The sequence below is a fragment of the Diabrotica undecimpunctata genome, chromosome 6, assembly GCF_040954645.1.
Source record: "Diabrotica undecimpunctata isolate CICGRU chromosome 6, icDiaUnde3, whole genome shotgun sequence".
NCBI classification, from domain to species: Eukaryota; Metazoa; Arthropoda; class Insecta; order Coleoptera; family Chrysomelidae; genus Diabrotica; species Diabrotica undecimpunctata.
Window position 1 is genome coordinate 85,372,654 of NC_092808.1, and position 20,122 is coordinate 85,392,775.

The 20,122-nt window shown below is 30.8% G+C and overlaps 1 protein-coding gene across 3 annotated transcripts in view; it reads left to right on the top strand.

Annotated features, from left to right (window-relative positions):
• LOC140443526 (dual oxidase maturation factor 1-like) overlaps window positions 1-20,122 on the top strand; it is a 297,352-nt gene that overhangs the window by 148,444 nt on the left and 128,786 nt on the right. The window contains exon 1 of one of the 3 annotated variants that reach the window (XM_072534841.1): window positions 10,395-10,509. The exons of the other annotated variants lie outside the window; for them this stretch is intronic. The gene's annotated coding sequence lies outside the window, so the exon portion shown is untranslated. Of the gene's footprint in view, window positions 1-10,394; window positions 10,510-20,122 lie in introns of those variants that run through there. 3 annotated transcript variants of the gene reach the window in all.

Here is a 20,122-nt window from a genome sequence, read left to right on the forward strand (position 1 = left end):
AAAAAGTAATTTCACAAAAAACAAGGATAACTGAAGTACGAAGACATTCAGTGGTGATTAGAATCTATATAGTGGAAAACAGTTTATTTAGGCATTCAGTGAAAGAAAGGTACAAAATTTTGTTAATATAATTTAGTTAGTGTTATAACCATTTCAATTTTGAAGATAGTTTGTTTAAATTTTAGATTGTCTATAGAATTTAATTAGTTTTATAAGAATATCAATTTAAAGATAGTTTTTTTTTAAATTTACATTGGCTAGGTTAGATATATATGTGTGTTTCATAATAGTTATAATAAAGATAATTTAAAAAAAGTACTTACAAACTAATTCTTTGAGAACCGCGATAAAAACCCTATATATTATATTATTAAAAATACTCATTGCTCATCATTCAAACAAAAAACACATCATAACAATATATATATATATATATATATATATATATATATATATATATATATATATATATATATATATATATATATATATATATATATATATTGTTATGATATGGAAATTTATAATTATAGGTAAAAATTTGTTTGTTATCGAAATGAAAAAATGGGGGAATTGTGACGAGTTTTGATTGGCGGAGATTGAAAAAGGTGGGATAAGTATGTAGGAAAAAGTTTAGCGAGATTGAGGAGAGAGAAAAGATATAATCAGTTGATTTTCCAAGTCTGTAAGAGGAACAGGGATTGTTCTCTGGTGGTTCGCAAGAAGTAGCAAGCAGTAGTGTTGAATGTTAGTGAGTTTTTGTGGAGTTAGTGTATCTGACAGAAGCTGAAGCAGAAAAATATTGTAAGTCATATTTTCCTACTTATATTCCAAGAGTCACTGTTCAGGCCAACGAGAGATTCAGTTTATCGTAAAGAGAAGATATTCCAAGAGTCATTTTTCACTCGGGCCAACGAGAGATTCAGTTTATCGAGAGGAGAAAGGCTATCATAATTTGAATGATTGTTGCTTTTGAAGGAGATCATTAAGGACGATATACTTGCAACAATCTGTTGTAAGATTGCTGATTACATAGGGAGCGGTTAAGAGGAGATAATACAGTCTACAAGGAACAAGGATCTGGACCACTCATCATCAGAGAGAGATATATTTTTGTTTTCTGCAGTTTTTTTTTTCTTTTATTGATAACACAATTTTTACACGTAATTTAGAAAGGATATAAATACTTTGATTAGTAGAGTTAGAATAGTTTGGGATTTTGAGTTTCCAATTAATATTGTTTGTACCATTAATTTTGATTGTTCACGTACGGAGAACAAAATTTTGAGAATCCTTATATGAGATTTGTTTATTGAAAACTTTTGAGTGTGAATTATTTCATTATTTTTATTTCAATATATAGTGTTAGATCATATGTGTTTTTTATTATTCCGGTATTCTCTGGACCTTACCTTTCACATGTAATAGCATAGATATTGAAGCACGAATTTAACCCTGAGATAAAAGAATTAAAAATTGTGATAGAGTCATAATCATATCATTTAAATAATTTTAATTAATCAAAAAATTTAATTAGCTAATTATTGCTTGGCGCACCAAGACTTTAAATATCACAATAATATATATATATATATATATATATATATATATATATATATATATATATATATATATATATATATATATATATATATATATATATATATATATATATATATCGAGAAAAGGAGTACGACCGTCAATCCAAAATAAGCTGAGGTACACTCGAAGAGTGGTGGGTTTTTCGGTCAAAGTGAAGAATTACAAGACAAAGAAGGTGGCTACTTCATCTATGTATTGAAGGCGTTTCGCTTTCTGCTCAGAAAGCATCATCAGTTCATCTAAAAAGAACAATATGAAACCAAACATCCATAGAGAAGTTAAAAAATGTATGTTACCTTACAAAGACATGTAGCAGTCAATGATGTTAAAAATATGAAAAAGCTCACGAAACTCGAGATTTAGAGTTAAAGTTGTAAAAAACAATTAATTGAAACTAGGTATATTTTACAAATTAACAAAATTAGCACAGCAAAAGAACATGTGATAATCATACATGTATATAAAAAACTTATTATAAAAAGTTAAGTACAAAATATTAAGGTTTATTTTATTGTGTAAAGAACTAGAAAGATTATGAGAATGCACTTCCAACAATTTATTTGGAAACGTCTTCAAAAAATAGATGAAGTAGCCACCTTGTCTTTTATTTCTCCACTTTGACCGAAAAACCTACCACTCTTCGAGTGTACCTTCGTTTATATATATATATATATATATATATAGTTATATATATATATATATATATATATATATATATATATATATATATATATATATTATATATATATTATATATACATATAATATATATATATATAATATATATATATATATATATATATATATATATATATATATATATATATATATATATATATATATATATATATATATATATATATATATATAAGAGCACAGAAAGAACAAAAACGAAAAAAATTCAAAAGTTACAATATTTCGGTCATGTAATGAGACATCCAGAGTGGTATAACCTTTTACACTTCATAATACAGGGTAAGATCGCCAGAAGGAGAGGCCCAGGCCAACGAAGAACAGTGTGGGTCCGAAATCTCCGAGAATGGTCTCAAGAGAGAGACCACCGGTAATTTATTTTGAGCCGCCGTAAAAAAAGTTATTATTGCCAATATGATCGCCAACGTTCGATAATCGGACAGGGTACTGAAAGAATAAGAAGATATATGTATGTGTTATTACAAAAATTCCGAGGTCTTAGTCTCTCGAGCCCTCAGACACTACTACACTAATTACTAATCAATGCATTACTACCACTAGGAATAGCGGACGGCTTATTTATACCTACTGTCAATGGTGACGTGGTTTGGGTAGAGGTTGGAATGGGGGTTGGCGTGCGAATTGGCACGGAGATTGGCGCGGTACCGTATCTCTTTTATTGAGAAAATTTGGCCTTTTTTAAATTTCTATGGCTTTTCGGATAAATCTTGGTTTATAGAATCGGATGGGGGCTATGGTTCTGGAGTTTTTAAAATTAATTTTGAGACCTGCATGAAGATGGTGTTGGGCTGAAATTGAATCGGAATTGCGAACAAAAATGAAATGTTTATAAATCCTATTGTTGATTCATCTCTTTGATAAGATCGGGGATCTTTACTGATACCCCTATTTCGATCATTGCCTCTCAAGCTATAGCAAAAAGTTTCAATTACTCTGTTACCCCAAGTCATATGGAGACAATCATCTGTCAAACTCAAGAAGCCATTTTCAGTGTATCTTCCTAAGATACTGAAATGACTACCAAAGAGATCGCTAGAGTTCTTCGAAACTCAAAGCCTCCTACTCCGACCATTAGCCAATCTGAAAAAAAGCCCTGAAAGAACTTTATTCAAATCCAAATCTAATCATTCTTCCCGCCGATAAAAGAAATGCCACCGTTATTCTTAATACTTTTTTTTATGGTAATAACCTCTCAAATCTTATTAATACTTCAGTGTACAGACCAATTTCTAATGATCCAACAACCAATCTTGAGAAAACAATAAAAGTCATTATCAGTAAAACCTCTCTTCCGATTGTCATAAAACAATCTCTAATTCCTCTTAGATGTTCTTCTAGAACACCTCAAATATATCCCTTACCCAAAATTCACAAATCCAATATTTCTCTACGTCCCATTGTCAGCGCATACAACTGCCCTACATAACCATTAGCCAAGTACTTGGCCAAAACTTTACATTTTCTGTTTTTTTTTCAAGGATTTTTCCGAAAATCCTTCATCCTTCGTCAAAAATTCTTTACATTTTATCGAAGTTCATAAACAATACCCTATCTCACCGTCAGACATTCTAGTAAGTTTCGATATCGCTTCACTCTTTACAAACATTCCTATAGACGAGCTCTAAACTTCTGAAAACTAAACACAATATCCAGCAAGACCACTTATTTCTCATTAAACATTGTATACCCAACAATTATTTTATCTTCCAAAGTTCATTCTACAGACGACAGTACCCACCCACTTCTATAAGCGAATAATTAGACGAGAAGCCATAGAAATTGAAAAAAGGCCAAATTGTCTCAATAAAAGAGATAACGAAAATAAATATCAATATTTATCAACTAAAAAAAACTTTCATTTCTTGTCCGATCAATCAAAGTCAACATGTCAAATGGACAGCACGGAATTTATGAAATTCCTTGTGTGGACTCCCACTGATCTTATATACACCAAACAAATCGTAGAATCCAAAATAGGAACTATGAACATTCCATTTCTGTTCGTAATTCGGATTCAATTTCAGCTCTAGGTCAAAACGATCTTTATAGAGGCCAAAAAATTGATTTTGAAAACTCCAGAACCATAGTCCCCATCCACTTCTATAAACCAAGAATTATCAGAGCCATCGTATCCATCATAGTAGTAGTGTACTGGGGGCCTAGGAGACTGAGACCTCGGTAACGATAAAGAAGACATCAAGGAGGATGTAGAAAGTTCGTTGCAATAATAATCGGTGCGGTTCAACCCGGAAGACTGTTGAGTTTAATACTAATTCTTGTAATAGCATTAATCAACCTTAGGTCTAGGTTTAATATATATATATATATATATATATATATATATATATATATATATATATATATATATATATATATATATATATATAACCAGAATTTTTTTCTTTGTACGACTTGGTTACCGTTTTAAACCATAATGTTGAAATTAAATAAGATTTCACTTTATGCAATAATAATGTAATACAGTAAATTTCTACAAATAATTTTAATGACAAATATGAATCAATATGGGTAAATATTTAATTACAAAGATGTTAAAATTATCTTTCTTCGGCTATCATCTGCTTTATACGCAATCTTGAACTGGTGGGAAATAAACTTTGTAATACTGTAAATTTCTGCCAACAATCATTATAGAAAATTATTTTCATCTAATATTTTTTTCTGGCCTACTTAATATTATCTTTAACGGCCTGAGAAAATTTTAATTATATATATATATATATATATATATATATATATATATATATATATATATATATATATATATATATATATATATAATATAATAAGACGCATGCAGAATGCATAGAAAATTTATTTTATAAAACTTTTAATGAAAAATTTGAATTTGAATAACTTATACTTTATAAACTACTACCTTGACGGAAGAAAAAAGTTGTAACAATATTTGTCTCAAAGAGATATTGGGAATTAAAAGAGAAAGAATTTCAGGTGGAAGTATTGTTCACTTTTCAAACCGGCGGTCAGCTGTTTTGAAGGACACAACGGTAAGCTTTGGGACGAGGGTCTATTGATCTAGCATGGAGTATGTTTAGATAAAAAAATAAGAATTGGAACGTAACAATGAAAATCACAGAATTTGATACCAAAAAAGGGGAAAAAGTAAGTGGTGCCACCTTGTATTTTTTGAGGGACGAGGAATACTTGACACTTGACGTATGAGAAAATTTGGTTTAAGAAAGATTCTTAAATAATGACAAATATAAAATCTGTATAAAAACAAATTGCATACATAGATAACAATATCGAGAAACAAACACACTTATCTTAGATGGTCGCTCTACATTTCTGTCAGAATCATCTTATTATTTACTAAAAGAAAGGATGATTATGAAAGAGTAATAACTAAAAAAAAGTTCAGCCAAGTAAAAGTTAATTAATAAATACCAATATGTTAACAAAATAGACATACTTACGACATTGAATATAGCATAATCAAAAATGTAAATTAAAACAAATCAGATTTTAAACAGATATTTCTACAATTATGTGAAATACCTTTATAATTGGGTATAAGTGTAAATTTTGGTTTAAATTAAATGATACTCAAATTAGATAGTAAAAATAAACAAAAATGTTAGGAAATTACCTCAGTTATTAGCGTATCATGATATGTAGGTATAAGAACTTATTATCTAGTAAAATATACCTAGCTGAACAAAAATATAGTAATTATCCTTTGATAATTTGTACTGAACATACAGAATTTGGGTTGTCCATAAAAAACAAAGGTTATTTTTTTAACAAAAAAATTGGCGACATACCTTATACAATAATACCAAGCACTGCATTGCACTAAATCTATTTGGAACACAAATTAAAAATAAAATCAGGTATATCTCTTTCGTTCACCATTAGAAAATATTCAGCCTTGTTTTTTCAACTGTTTTGTCAGGTTTTAAATTAAGTTTAAAAAATTATAAAGAATTCTGCTCATTTTCATCTGATAGGCACTGTAAACACTTTAATTTTTAAATTTTAAATGAACTATGGGTACTATTTAACTGAGTATTTAAATGCTTGTATTTCTTAAGTCTGATATTATGTTTCTTATTTTTTATGCACAAAGTACTAAATTTCGGTGATTTACGAACCTCTCCCTCCCCCTTTTTTGGTTTCATACTTCCAAATGAAATGGACCTTTTCTCTCGGCCGCCCAAAGGAAAGTAAAGTCATGTAAAAATTTATTCTCCCACGAGAATAGATGGAAATTTTGTTAAGTGGATTTTTATTTATTCCATGCATATGTCACCGGTCTAAGAATCAACATTTATTTTAAAATTTCTATAGGCAAAACAAAATGAATTCAAAAGTGAGAGACTATATATTTAATCTCGGAAGCAGCACTTGGCTAATTATAAACAGACTTCAAAGTTGTTTAGACTAATACCCTTAAATGCAAAAAGATATGAACCATTTTTGGTTACTAATGATTTACAGGGTGAAAAAAAAGCTAATAAAATATATTAAAATAAAATGAGTTTTAGAAGAAACCTTGGGAAAGATAACCCTGATTTATGATTTGATGCTAGTATAAAGTCCTAGGAAGGTCTAATAGGTGAGAAAATCTGATGAAATTATCAGGAGAATAATAGAATCAACGCTTCTATTTTCCCATATAAACAGTTACATTATACCCTTACAAAATATTTTATTAAGACTGTACCTCTACTATAGTGGTAGTTCATTTAAATATAAAGTGAAGTTTAACAAACATCATGTCGATTTTCTTTGTTCGTTTTGCATAATCTCGAGAACATATGATGAAATTGGGAGGAAAATAGTAAAAGCAGTTTTATTTTCCCATACACACACTATAATATACCGATCTATTCCATATACCATCAGATATAAACTTTTATTAGTTGTATATGAGGTGTTTTGAGAATGTGATTTTTATTCGAAAGTAAAATATTTTTATTTTTAACAGAATTGTGTATGATTAGAATTAAAAATAATTTTAAAATGTTCAATTTAAAACATTGTTTATTTACAATAAAAAAGGATTTTCAACATTTTCTCTGCAATAAAGTTATAAATATAAGTTTGTGCAATAATTTAATTCGTTTTAATATTTATAAATTTAATGAAATAATTCTAAATAAACTTAAATTTTAAAATCTGCTGAGAATGGTAAAAACCATGTCACAACATTGAGGTCCTACAGCGTATGACAAAAGAAAAAGAAGTGCTGAATTTAGTGAAACAACGTAAGCTTGAGTACCTCGGCCACGTGATGCGAAACGAAGAAAAATATCGAATTCTTCAATCCGTTATGCAGGGTAAAGTATTTGGCAGGAGAGGACCGGGACGCCGTCGTATCTCGTGTTGAAAAACCTCCGACAATGGTTTGGGATGAACTCCGCGGACCTGTTTCGCAGAGCAGTCAACAAAACCACGATAGCCTTGAGGATCGCCAACATCCGGACCGGATAAGACAGTGAAGAAAAAGAAGAAAAAGAAGAAAAAGAAGAAGAAGAAGAAGGAGAAGAAGAATGGTAAAAAATGTAAAAATCTAATTGAATATACTAAATTCATAAAATCTTCTATATTAATTTTTGTCGTTATTGTAATATAGTTTACTCGTAATTTATAACAATTTACCGTCGTTAAGTTGCGTCAAATGTAGGCAACTTTGTGCATTAATTCAATACATTTTAATAATTATAAATTTAATGAAATAATTCTAAATAAACTTAAATTTTAAAATTTACTAAGATTGGTAAAAAATGTTAAAATGTTAAAATCTAATTGAGTATACTAAATTCATAAAATTTTCTATATTAATTTTTATCTTAATTGTAATATATTTTAATCGTTATTTATTATAATTTACCGTCGTCCAGTTGCGTCAAATGTAGACAAGTTAAAGTTGTTAATTTAGAAAATTGTTAGATGGTGGGCGAACAGCACAAAATATTTTTATTTTTGACAGTATTATGTATGATTAGAATTAAAAATAATTTTAAAATGTTTAAAATTGTTTATTTAGAATAAAAAACGATTTTTCAACATTGTATCTGCAATAAAGTTAAAAATATAAGTTTGAAGAAGAAAAAAACATTCTAAATAAACTTGAATTTTAAAATCTACTTAGAATGTTAAAAGAAATATTAAAATCTAATTGAGTATACTAAATTTATAAAATTTTCTATATTAATTTTTATCGTAATTGTCATATTATATTAATTGTAATTTATGATACTTTACCGTCGATGAGTTGCGCTAAATGTAGGCAACTTAAAGTTTTTGATTCAGAAAATTGTTAGATGGTGGGCGAACAGCATATCCAGTACTCAAGCTGCCATTAGACGTTCATAGCAAACCAAATGCAATATCATCATCATCACGTAGCGCTACAACCCTGGGTGGGTCTTGGCTGACTGTACAACTTTTTTCCAATTTGTTCGGTCTTCCATCAACCTAGGGATAAATTGAATGTTCATTTTACGGAGATCTGCTTGGATGTTATCTCTCCATTGCATTCTGTTACGTCCGAGTGGTCTTTTGCCTGTGGGAATCTCCTCCCATACCAGTTTTACAAGTCTCTCGTTATGCAGTCTGTGCACGTGGCCTGCCCATCTTATTCGCTGTGATTTAATTTCTTGGACAATATCGGCGTCATTGTAGAGTGCTTTTAATTCATATTGGTTCTGATCTTATACTGGTTTGTGGTGATGTCATGGTGAGGTCCGAAAAAAAAAGTATTTTTCGTTCAAAGCGTCTGAGCTTTTCTTTGTTTGCTTTGGTCATGGTCCACGTTTCGCATCCGTATGTTATTACAGGTCTGACGATGGATTTATAGATTTTTATCTTTGAACTTCTTGAAAGATTTTTTTGATTTTATGAGCTTTAATGAAATGAAATATGTAACATTAAAAAAAGAAGTTGCAGTGATTTGCAAGAATGCAAGTATTAGTATTAGAAGTATGCAAGATTTAAATGGCAACTACAAACTATTTGGTAATGCTGTATTACTACTGCCTGGTAACTTGCGAAAGACATTACCGGTTATTCCTCTCATTACAAATGCGGATGAGATTAATGCATGATGCAATGATTAATATTTTCCAAACATTTGCTAAAAATTGGAAACGGTAAAATAAAACTGAATCCAAATACACAATGCATCAAACTTCTAGATAATTTCTGCACTTTTGTTAAGATCAAACATGAATTAATTATATGTGTCTTCCCGGGTATACTGAACAATTATTTGAATCATAATTGGCTTATTGAGCGTGCAATTTTGGCGACGAAATCGAAGTTGATCTAATATCTTTTAAATCAGTCGAGAGTATTGTTAATGTAGACAAAGCCGTAAATTATCGAGAAGAATTTTTAAATTCTCTGGATATACCGAGAATGTCATTACTGATTTCATGATATTTACTTGACTCTGTTAAATAAATTGACCAATCAACATAACTCTAAAAATTTCTAGAAACTATAAACTCGACGTAAATATATTCTTATAATAGAAAATTATTATTGGTTTCAGCGGTTAGATATTCCCAGAAAAACTAGATACCAAGGCTATATTCGAAAGTTCTTATGGACAAAACAATCAAATCACACAAAAACTAAAGACTGATGATCAACCACAGTAATACTTAATACATGTTAAAGTTCTACCTCTTGGTTAAAGAAAACAGCGCTACCCAATATAGAAAAGGTGACATCATGGTTAAAGAAAAATATGTAGTTCAACCCAATATTAGAGTCATTGATCGTTAGCAGTCACGACATGTTAAAGAGAAGCAGACAGTTGCTGAATTAGTATTAACAATTTAAATAATATGTCTAAATTTTTTATTAGTGTTCTTTAGATCTTATAATTAATTGGATCATCATAACCACCTTAATAATTGTATTCATCCGGTGTTTCGGTATCAAAAAAAATTGTTAATTTGATTTTTTGTATCTGGTATGAGATGTTTAATGACGTTATTTTTTGCGTCAGATCAAATAAGGTGGTATGACGTAAATACCAGGATTTAATAAGGTATTTTTTAGTAGCAAATATAATACTAGTTTATAGTTGTTTGTGGTTTGTTTCATAAAACTGATGTTAACATTAGTTATTTTATATCCTTCAAACACGACAGTTCTAACCTTGCCATAAAGCTAATGTTAAAATATTAATATCCTGGTACTATTATTTCTTTATTATATAATTATATTTTCATTTTTGCTTCTACTCATTTTCTTCATGTTTTTTTCTGGAAGTCGTCTGCTATCCGATCGAAATTCAGCTAATTGTACATATTTTCTTTAGCTGCAATTATTAATAATTTTCTGTTCTAAGTTAATTGTTTTTTTGTCTCTAAGTGTAATATTTACACTTTCATATTTTTATGAAGTTTTCTCACTATTTTATTTATTTATGAAATTTAAAACCGTCTTCTCTTAAGGATCTTTAGAAGTTTATATCCTTTTTCTATTCAATATCTTAAGCTAATGGATAAAAAAAGAAAACACAAAAATATTTACTATAATTATAATTAACAATGCAACAGTTTTAAAACTCAAATTACCAGAATATTTTTTTCTAGTTCATAGAACATAAACAAAATTTAACTGTCCAAATACTTGGAATAATTGAGACATCTTAATAGCCAGGTATTTGGATCTTTTGACTTTTTCCGTTAATACGTATTTATAATAAGAATCCCTCTACATTTTCTATAAAAATTTTGAATGTGATTTTTTCGAGTTTTCGCTTACGTAAAGAGGTATGTGCTTAAATATAAACATTTTATCTGTTAAGAGATAGAAACACGTTCAAAATGGCATATTCTGGAAGAAATACGAATTTAATGAAGAGTTGGAAGGAAATGAGTGACGACATGGCGTCGATGATGGGGTAATGGACAAAGAAAATGAAAAGGTAATTAATATGGCGATTAACCAAGATCAACACAAAACAAGCAAAATAATGAATGAGGAAAAAAAATAGAGAGAAAGAAAAACAAGAAAAATAGAAAAGGCAAATCAAGAAAAATGGATGCTTAAATTTCATCAGAAAATGTGAACTTAGTAGAGAATAAAATATGGGTATGGGAAAAGATTCAGAAGTAGAGGAGAGTTAACAGAAAGAAAACGACATAGAAAGAAAAGCGAAAGTTTATAAAGACGAAAGAGAGGTACAACCCCTAAAAGATCTGGTAATTGGGGGAAAATTGGATATTCATTTTAGAAGAATTGTATTATGAAGTTAACATGTGTGAGCAATCGGAAGAAGAGGTAAGAAGAATAACCTGCGAAAAAGGAATGAAAAAAGAGATGAGGAAGGTCTTGGAAAATTATGAATGTTTAATAAATGGTATGGATGTTTAAAAATAAAGAACTTCGAAACTTTTCGATCATAATATTATCCAGTTTCGTAGAAATATCGACAGGAGGTAAATAAAGAAAAAGATAACTTGCAGAGGATTAGATTATTGAGCGATGTGATTCCTCATATGTGAACCCAATTCTTATAGTTAAGAAAGGCAGTGGAGAGTTGCGTTTATATTTAGATACCAGAAATATAAATCAACATACGGTTTTGCTGTATAAATCACCTTTAAACATTGAGCAAACATAGTTTTTGGCAAATAAAATCCTTTTATATAGCTAGTAAAATGAAAAAATCGAATGCAATATTTAATTCACAAAATATGTTACATGGGGCAAAATGTTGTTCATCAAATGGCCCAGCATTTGATGAACAACAGTTAAGTTGTCATCATTCTCAAATGCTATAAATGTTTTAATGCATGAGAATATTAAAATTTACAAAAAACTTTCTTCTGTGAAGGTTTTTTAATCGTCTTTTTTTACGAGAAAGGACTATACAATGGATAGTTTTCGGTCAGGTATAGGAATTAGGAAAATACGTTTATAGATAACTAGTAAAATCAGTATTGTAAATAGAATAATTAAATATTGATTTTACATGGAATTCCGGTGAAATTTAGTTTCTACAAAGAAAAAAGATAAATTGAGTTTAATGCTAAAGGTCTAGCGGTAAAAAAATCGACCCGGGTTGGTTCAGAGTAGAAGTATTTGGTAGAAGAAGTAAAAAGGAGATAAAAAAGCTGGGAGACATGAGAAAAGAAGTTTTTGGTGGTAAATGGTATATTCCAATTAAATATAATTGTTTATATAGAAAATTATAAAAGAAAACAGTTTCAGATTACAATGCGTGGACGTACAGACAGATGATAGACGACACAAAATTGAAGGATCACATTTAGTAATTTTTAAAATATACTCCTTTATATTCCACCTAATATACATGGCGCTAAATTTTAATGCAAGAATTGTCTTCAAGAAAATAAAAAAAATTTAAATAATTTTTTTAATATTTTCTGCCCATTTAATTTCACGTCATTGTCTTCTTCTTTTAGCTAAGATCTTGTTTCGTTGTGAATTTTAAACTTTACTGTCTACTAGAATTCTGCTAGTTCTTGTCAATTTGGGCAATTTTAAGTATTACTGTGTTTTAGCTTAACTACTCAATTGACCTATTTAGTCGGTTAAAAACTAATTCTGTTTTTTTAAGAAGACAAGCAGACATAATATAAACAGTTGAATTTAATTAGGGTTTTTTATTAGCAATGATATACTAGTTTATAATTATTTTTTGTTTTTGGTTAAAACTTATGCTAATATTAATTACATTTTATCCTTCAAAAGAGACGGTTCTAACTTTTTATCATACAATTAACGTTGGAATATTAATATTCTGGTAAGTTTATTTCAAATTTATTTTAGTGCTTAAACTATCGAATGCACTTTTTTGTCTATTTTCCATCTTCTTTTCTTTTATATAATAGGATCCCGTTTTTTTGGGTACTTGCCTCGTATATTGCACCGCGTATGTTGTAAGTTGTGATCGTCCCAATTTGTCTTAACTTGCCAATATTGTTGACTTTGGTGAGGTCTACCAAATGATTCATGCTATTACATCTTACTAAGTATATGTCTTCTTTAGGTATTGGAATCTTTAACCTTGTTCCTTTAGATTTACTCATTTAATAGCTCCGGGACTCAAAAAACATTGGTTGAACTTTCACAAGCAAAGATGTAGCAGTAAAATGGTTATGATACTTCGATTAAAAAAAGATCAATCAATTGCAATATAATTCCCAAGAAAATTAAGCCTGATAGCGTCTGAGTGACGACCGGGGCAACCTTGAGTCCAAAGATCGTGTGGAAATTTAGTTATTGGCCTACATAAGTTTTATATTAAGCACAATCGATTTAAACATCATGTACACCGACTCTATACTTGGAAAAGTTTTAGAATTAGGTCTAGAAACCAAATTAATTACATCCTTACTAATATTCGCTGAAGATCATCAATCAAGATAGTCAGATTATATTCAGGGGCGATGTGCGGCTCAGATCATGTTTTCCTCGTAGCTAAAATAATGCTAAAACTTAGAGCTTTTAGCAAACTAAGAGAGATAAAAGGAATAGAGATTAGGAACACGGAAGATCTTATTTTAGAAGTGGATAAAAATATACCCTCTATTCCTAACGGTACATCCGAAATATGGTACACCAATAAACCGCCAAAAAAATAATGCTGCGAAGCAGAAAGAATAAAACACGAAACATTTAAAATCAATAATAATGGAAGAAATCTTTGTCGTGAGAATTTTTATAAGTGGTATATTTATAAAAATGGAAAAAGCTAGTCTCAGAAACACCAACAAAGAAATAAAACGAAGATGCAAGGTCGATAAACAACAATACTATTACAATATATCCAAACAAATTGCGAGCCACGATTAAAACAGCCGAGAGACTTGTTTATAAACATTCGCTACATATCAAAAGGATTTAAGCCAGAACTTGGCTCTTTGAAGACCACACAGAAACCTTTAGAACAAACAGAGAATTTATAGCAGAGACATGAAGATATACTACCGGAATCATAAATATAAAGACGATATATATGTTACCAGCCAAACCCGATTTCGGGACAAAATATTTAGATCATCCTAAATGCGATAGGATTAATTCGTATAGCCTAACTCAAACTAATTTTTCCTAAGCCCGATGGGATAAACCAGTTTAGGCTAGGCCAAACTAATTTATACAAATACGCCTACTTCAGGATAAACTAGTACGGCCTAGTATAAATATTATAGTATACCTACAAAGTCAAAATAAATATATAAATTGAATCAAATAGTTTGTAATTGGAAAAATAATCATTTTTATTAAAACGATAACAATTTGTCGTTAAAAACTAATGGAGGATTGGTAATACAAACAATTATATTATAACAAATGATAAGTGTTTTTTATAAAAGCAATAAATATACCTCAATTAATTATTAAAATTATTATTTATGTTTATATGGAGTGCTTTGGTGGCACTTGCAATTTGCAGAGTATCATTGCCTTCTTGCACTTGCATCTGTTTGTGGAACAATTTTTCTTGTGTCTGCATCTGAGAAGACCTTGTCCTAATCCAACTAAATATCTCGTAGCTGCAACCCTTAACGATATTTCACAGCCTTGGTTTATATCTGCTAACTCAAAAAAAAAAAATTATGGCAAATGTTAAATTCTGATCTGGAAAAAAATTAAAAATATATTAGCTACATTAATACTCCAATAGGTTAGGTAAATTATTAAGTAACAAAAATTAAAACCTGCAATATAGTTTTTAAAGTACTCCATATTTCGTGGCAAATTTGTAAAATCTTTGTCATTTGTCTGAAAAATAACTCAGCAACTAAACAATGATGTTTCTGAGATCACCTTTGTCTTTGACAACATCTGGAATTGGTATAGTCACATTATCTCCAATGTAGTTGGCTGGTGGATGAGACTTGTCAGAAGTTGCGTTCATTTTTTTATCCTGTTTCACAAGATTTTCTGCTGCAATTTTTCTAGCTTTTTGAATGTAATTTTCAGATACAGAAACTTTTTCTTAGTTACTTATTTCTTTAACGTTATCATCACTGTCTTCTCTTAGGTTAACATTGCAATTATTATTACCTTCCTTAAGTCATCTTCATCCTGAATTTCATTTATAATTTCTTGTGGCAAAGATGAAGCCAAAAGCCCCAATCTGGGTTCTATTCTTAATAATCCCTTAAATTGCGATTGCTTCTGAACATTTTGTTAAAACGTTGTCTTTCATCCATGAATCTATCACATTGTCAATATCGATTGGCACGTTCAATAAAGCCCTGGCTTGACTGTTCTTGGGCTTACCGTTCACAATTTTAAGTTCTGGCCAGACTGTCAAACTTACTTATAATATTATTGACAAATTTTCTACCCTTATCAGATTGAAGAATGCACGGCGCTGTTATAGGTAGAAATATATCATTTAAATGATAATCCTGCACCAATAACCGTCAGAAGATTTAACATGTTAATTTCCTGCAAAAAAGACAAAATGCATGGTTACAACAGCAAATTTACTAAGATGTAAATTGGAGCTAAAAGGTCTCAAAAATATGTAGGCATCAGATTATCTAGTAACGGAAAGCTCGAAACTGAAGTAGAAGATCAAGTGAATCAAGCAAACCGAGACGCAAGCTGCCTGAATGAAACAATATGGAGAAATAAAAATATCGGGAAAGAAATGAAAGGCAGAATTTACAAAAACAGTCATTAGACCAAAATTGACATACGCGGCAGAAACACGACTAGACACATAGAGGACAAAAATGATGTTAAAACAAACAGAGATAAAAATACATCAGCAAAATTGATGGCAAGACACTATGGGACAGAGCTAAAAGTACAGGTATACGACGTAGATGCAACGTGAAGAACATCAAGAACTGGATAAGAAATAGAAAAGTAGAATGGAACGATCATATAAGCCAAATGACAACAAATAGAGTAGTAAAGACGGCAAGAGACGGTTCCCCAATAGGAAGAAGATCAGTAGGAAGACCACGAAAACGATGGAACGACTGGAGGCACATTGAAAAACAGAAGAGTCATGTCTACATAAAAAGAAGAAGAAGAAATGATAATCCGCTTCTGTCGCTCTAAAGATTGTTAAGCGCATAGTTTTGTTAGATGGTCTTCGTTAACCATAATAAATATAAAATCTCCATGTCGTGTTTGAAAATAGATCAGATCTACTTGTCACCTACTATTCATTTATTTAACTTTTTTTTTTACTTTGATGACCGACACAACACATAGATAAATAAAGGTTTCTCATTTCCTTTGTAATATTCGTATATTTTTTTGATGTTTTAGCTTACATCCTGTCACAACCACCGTGGCAGATAGCCATATAGGCTCCGTGAATCGCATCATAAAGTTCATCGGATGGAATATGGTACATATTTTATATTACGAAGACGTCTTACAGCTACTGTATTAAAGAAACATACCAATCAATATACAAACCATCGAAAACATCTACTTCCATAATCGAATACAGGCAAAGATAAATGAAAAACTAACACAGTGTCTATCAGTACAACGCGGAGTCAGACAGGGTGACTCGTTAAGCTCACTTCTCTTTAATATAATAATGGACGAAATTATGCAAGCAGTACGTAAAGGCCATGGTAACAGAATGGGGAACAAAGAAATCTAAATATTATATTATGCTGACGACGCGACGCCATTAATCGCCGAGACAGAAAACTAGCTCCGAAGATTAACACACATCTTCAATACAACAGCCAAGAAATACAATATGATTATATCAGCAGAAAAAACCAAATATATGACAACATTTAAATACCCACTACGATGTAAGAGAGAAATTGATGGAAAAATAATAAAGCAGGAAGCAAGGTTTAGATATCTGGGAATAGACATAACTAATTATGGAGATGTTGAAGAAGGAGTACGACAACAATGCTTAAAAGCAAGTAAAGTGGCGGGATCTCTTAACGACACAATCTGGAAGAACAAACACCTGAGACAAGACACAAAAACAAGAATCTGTAAACCAGCAATTAGACATATATATTAACATACACGGCTGAGACAAGACCTGACACATTGAAAACGAGACGACTACTAGAAACAACAGCGATGAAAATACTTCGACGAATACAGGGAAAAGTCTGTTGGCTAGGGAGAGAAGCGAAAACATAAGAAGAGCATGCAATATAAAAGACATACATGGATGGGTGACAAAACGGAAACAGAAGTGGAACGAACACATTAGTAGAATCGCAGAGGATAGGGTAGTACGAATAGCACGAAATAAGTCAGCAAATGGACGAATAAGTATTGGCAGACCAAGAAAAAGATGGTGCGATAATTTAAACATTAGGAGGCTAATATTGAAGAAGAAACAGGCTTTAAAGCCTACATACAAAAAGGAAGAAGAAGAAGAAGAAGATATTCCTTTCACTTTGTGCAATCAGTTTTTCCACATCACCGATTTTTAGCACAGCAAATCGTTTCAATCTTCATTGTTGTAATGGTGTTTTTTACCAGATTTTTCTGCAACTTCAACTTATTTAACGAGTTCCAAATATTAGTCTGATGGTCACATTATAATGAAAAGACTTTTATTTATATAGAGAAGTTCTTCTTGTTTACACAATTCTACAATTCAAGTAGTAGTTGATATTAGTAATACTTATGTTGTTTTTAAAATATATTTCTTATTTTTGTCAATGTTTACTTTCAATTTCTACAATGCTCTTTACTTACAATACCTATGTGTGCAAATATTTTTCTATCCTTCAGTTATTTTTCGGTGCAGGAACTTTAGACTTTATTTTTATCAATGACTTGATCTATGTATTCGGTGTTGTAATTTCTGATAACTTTTCGAATTTATATTCAGATATTTTTGTTTAGCTGTCCAACTATAACAAAATTTTCTGTGTATTTATATTGAAACTATTGAAAGAGTTTTGCATTGTAAGAATATTGTAAAGAGTATTTATAAAGAATATGACTCTCAACAAAGTCATAAGATGCGTTAAATACACTACCGAGCATAAAATTAGGGTCATCCCGTAATTTGAATTTATTTTAGAAATTATTATTCTGTTTTAACTATTTTCGGTTGTAACATAGTTTACTAACGGATTGCTTAAAGAAAACAACGTTTTTGTCTTTTAAATTTTATTAAAAATAATGGAAATGAAGAATTTTCCTTTGATATACTAAATATTGAAAAGGGACAACTTTAATTTGATGTGCTTTTTGTTGAAAATGAGAAATTTTAAGAACTTCAGTAGCGAGTATTCCCTCCTTTGGCAGTGATAACTTTGCAAACGACGAGGCATGCTTTGGATCCGATTTTGGATCACATTCTGCAGAAGATTATTCCATTCTTGCACCAATATGTCGCGAAACTCTCTCGAATTTCTGGGGGCCGGCACATGACTCCGTAAACGTCTCTTCATCTCATCCCAAACATGTTCTATGGGATTGATATCTGGACTGCGAGCAGGCCACACAAATCGTGTGATTTGAACCTCGTCAAGATACTCAGTAACTATCCTAGCAGTGTGGGGTCGTGCATTACCATGCATAAATGTTGCGTCGTCTCCAAGAATAACCATAAACGGTAAAACATGGTCTTCCAGAATATGTGTCAGGTACCTATGCGCTGTCAATGTCCCATTCTCGATAAAGACTAACTCCGTGCAAGCATCAAACGATATGCCTCCCCATGCCATAACTGACCCTCCACCAAATGGAAGACGCTCGGCAACACATGCTTGAGCATATCTCTTACCTGGACGTCGCCACACTCTTACACGTTTGTCTGAGCCCATAAGACAAAATCTCGATTCATCGGAAAACAATACACGACTCCAATCCTGCATTGTCCAAGCCAAGTATTCTCGTGCAAAATTCAATCTGGAAATTCGCTGTTCACGGGAAAGCGGCGGTCCAGTTACTCTAGTTCGAGAAGATAAACCAGCAGCATGAAGTCGTCTCCTAACTGTCCATTCACTTATGTTTACATTTCTCACTTCTTGCAGATGATTTCGAAAAGAAACTGCCGTGACCGTTCGGTTTCTCAAAGCACTAGAAATGACAAAGCGGTCATCTCTAGCTGTTGTAATCCTGCCTAGACCTGAACCAGGTCTTCGAGTAAGGTCTCTTCGTACCGTTTCCATACTCGTTGCACACTCGAGAGACTTACACCAACGTTTCTCGCAGTTTCGCGCTGACCGTAGCCATCTTCTAACGTCGCCACTATTCTTGCTTCCACAACAGAATTTATGCTCATTGCAATACACTGACAGTGATAACAATACACAAACAATTGACAATTGACGTTAAAACCATAGAAACAAAAACTGTGCTGATAACGGTTTTTAGCAATTAGGCTAAGGGGCCCTTTTTATCTCAAACGCTTGTCGAAACAACAACGACAATAATTTTTTTTCAAGAAATCCATTAGTAAACTATGTTATAACCGAAAATAGTTAAAACAGAATAATAATTTCTAAAATAAATTCAAATTACGAAGTGACCCTAATTTTATGCTCGGTAGTGTACATGAGAACTTTAAAATTTCTGTTATATTAAATGTTAATGATAATACAATATGTTATTAGTTGTACACAATGTTTACAATAAATATAGATTTAATTTATTGAAATTTAAAATAAAGACAAACTATTTAGATTATTTCTACTATCTCTACTTACAATCAGGTCGACATTGCCTTTCAAGGTAGAAAGTTAATGTCACTTGAGGCTTTTGAAATTTTATTTTACTTCATATTTCTAACTAATTTAAACTTCAGTCTCTGCTGGCTACAGGCTCACAACATATATAATATACACTATCATTAT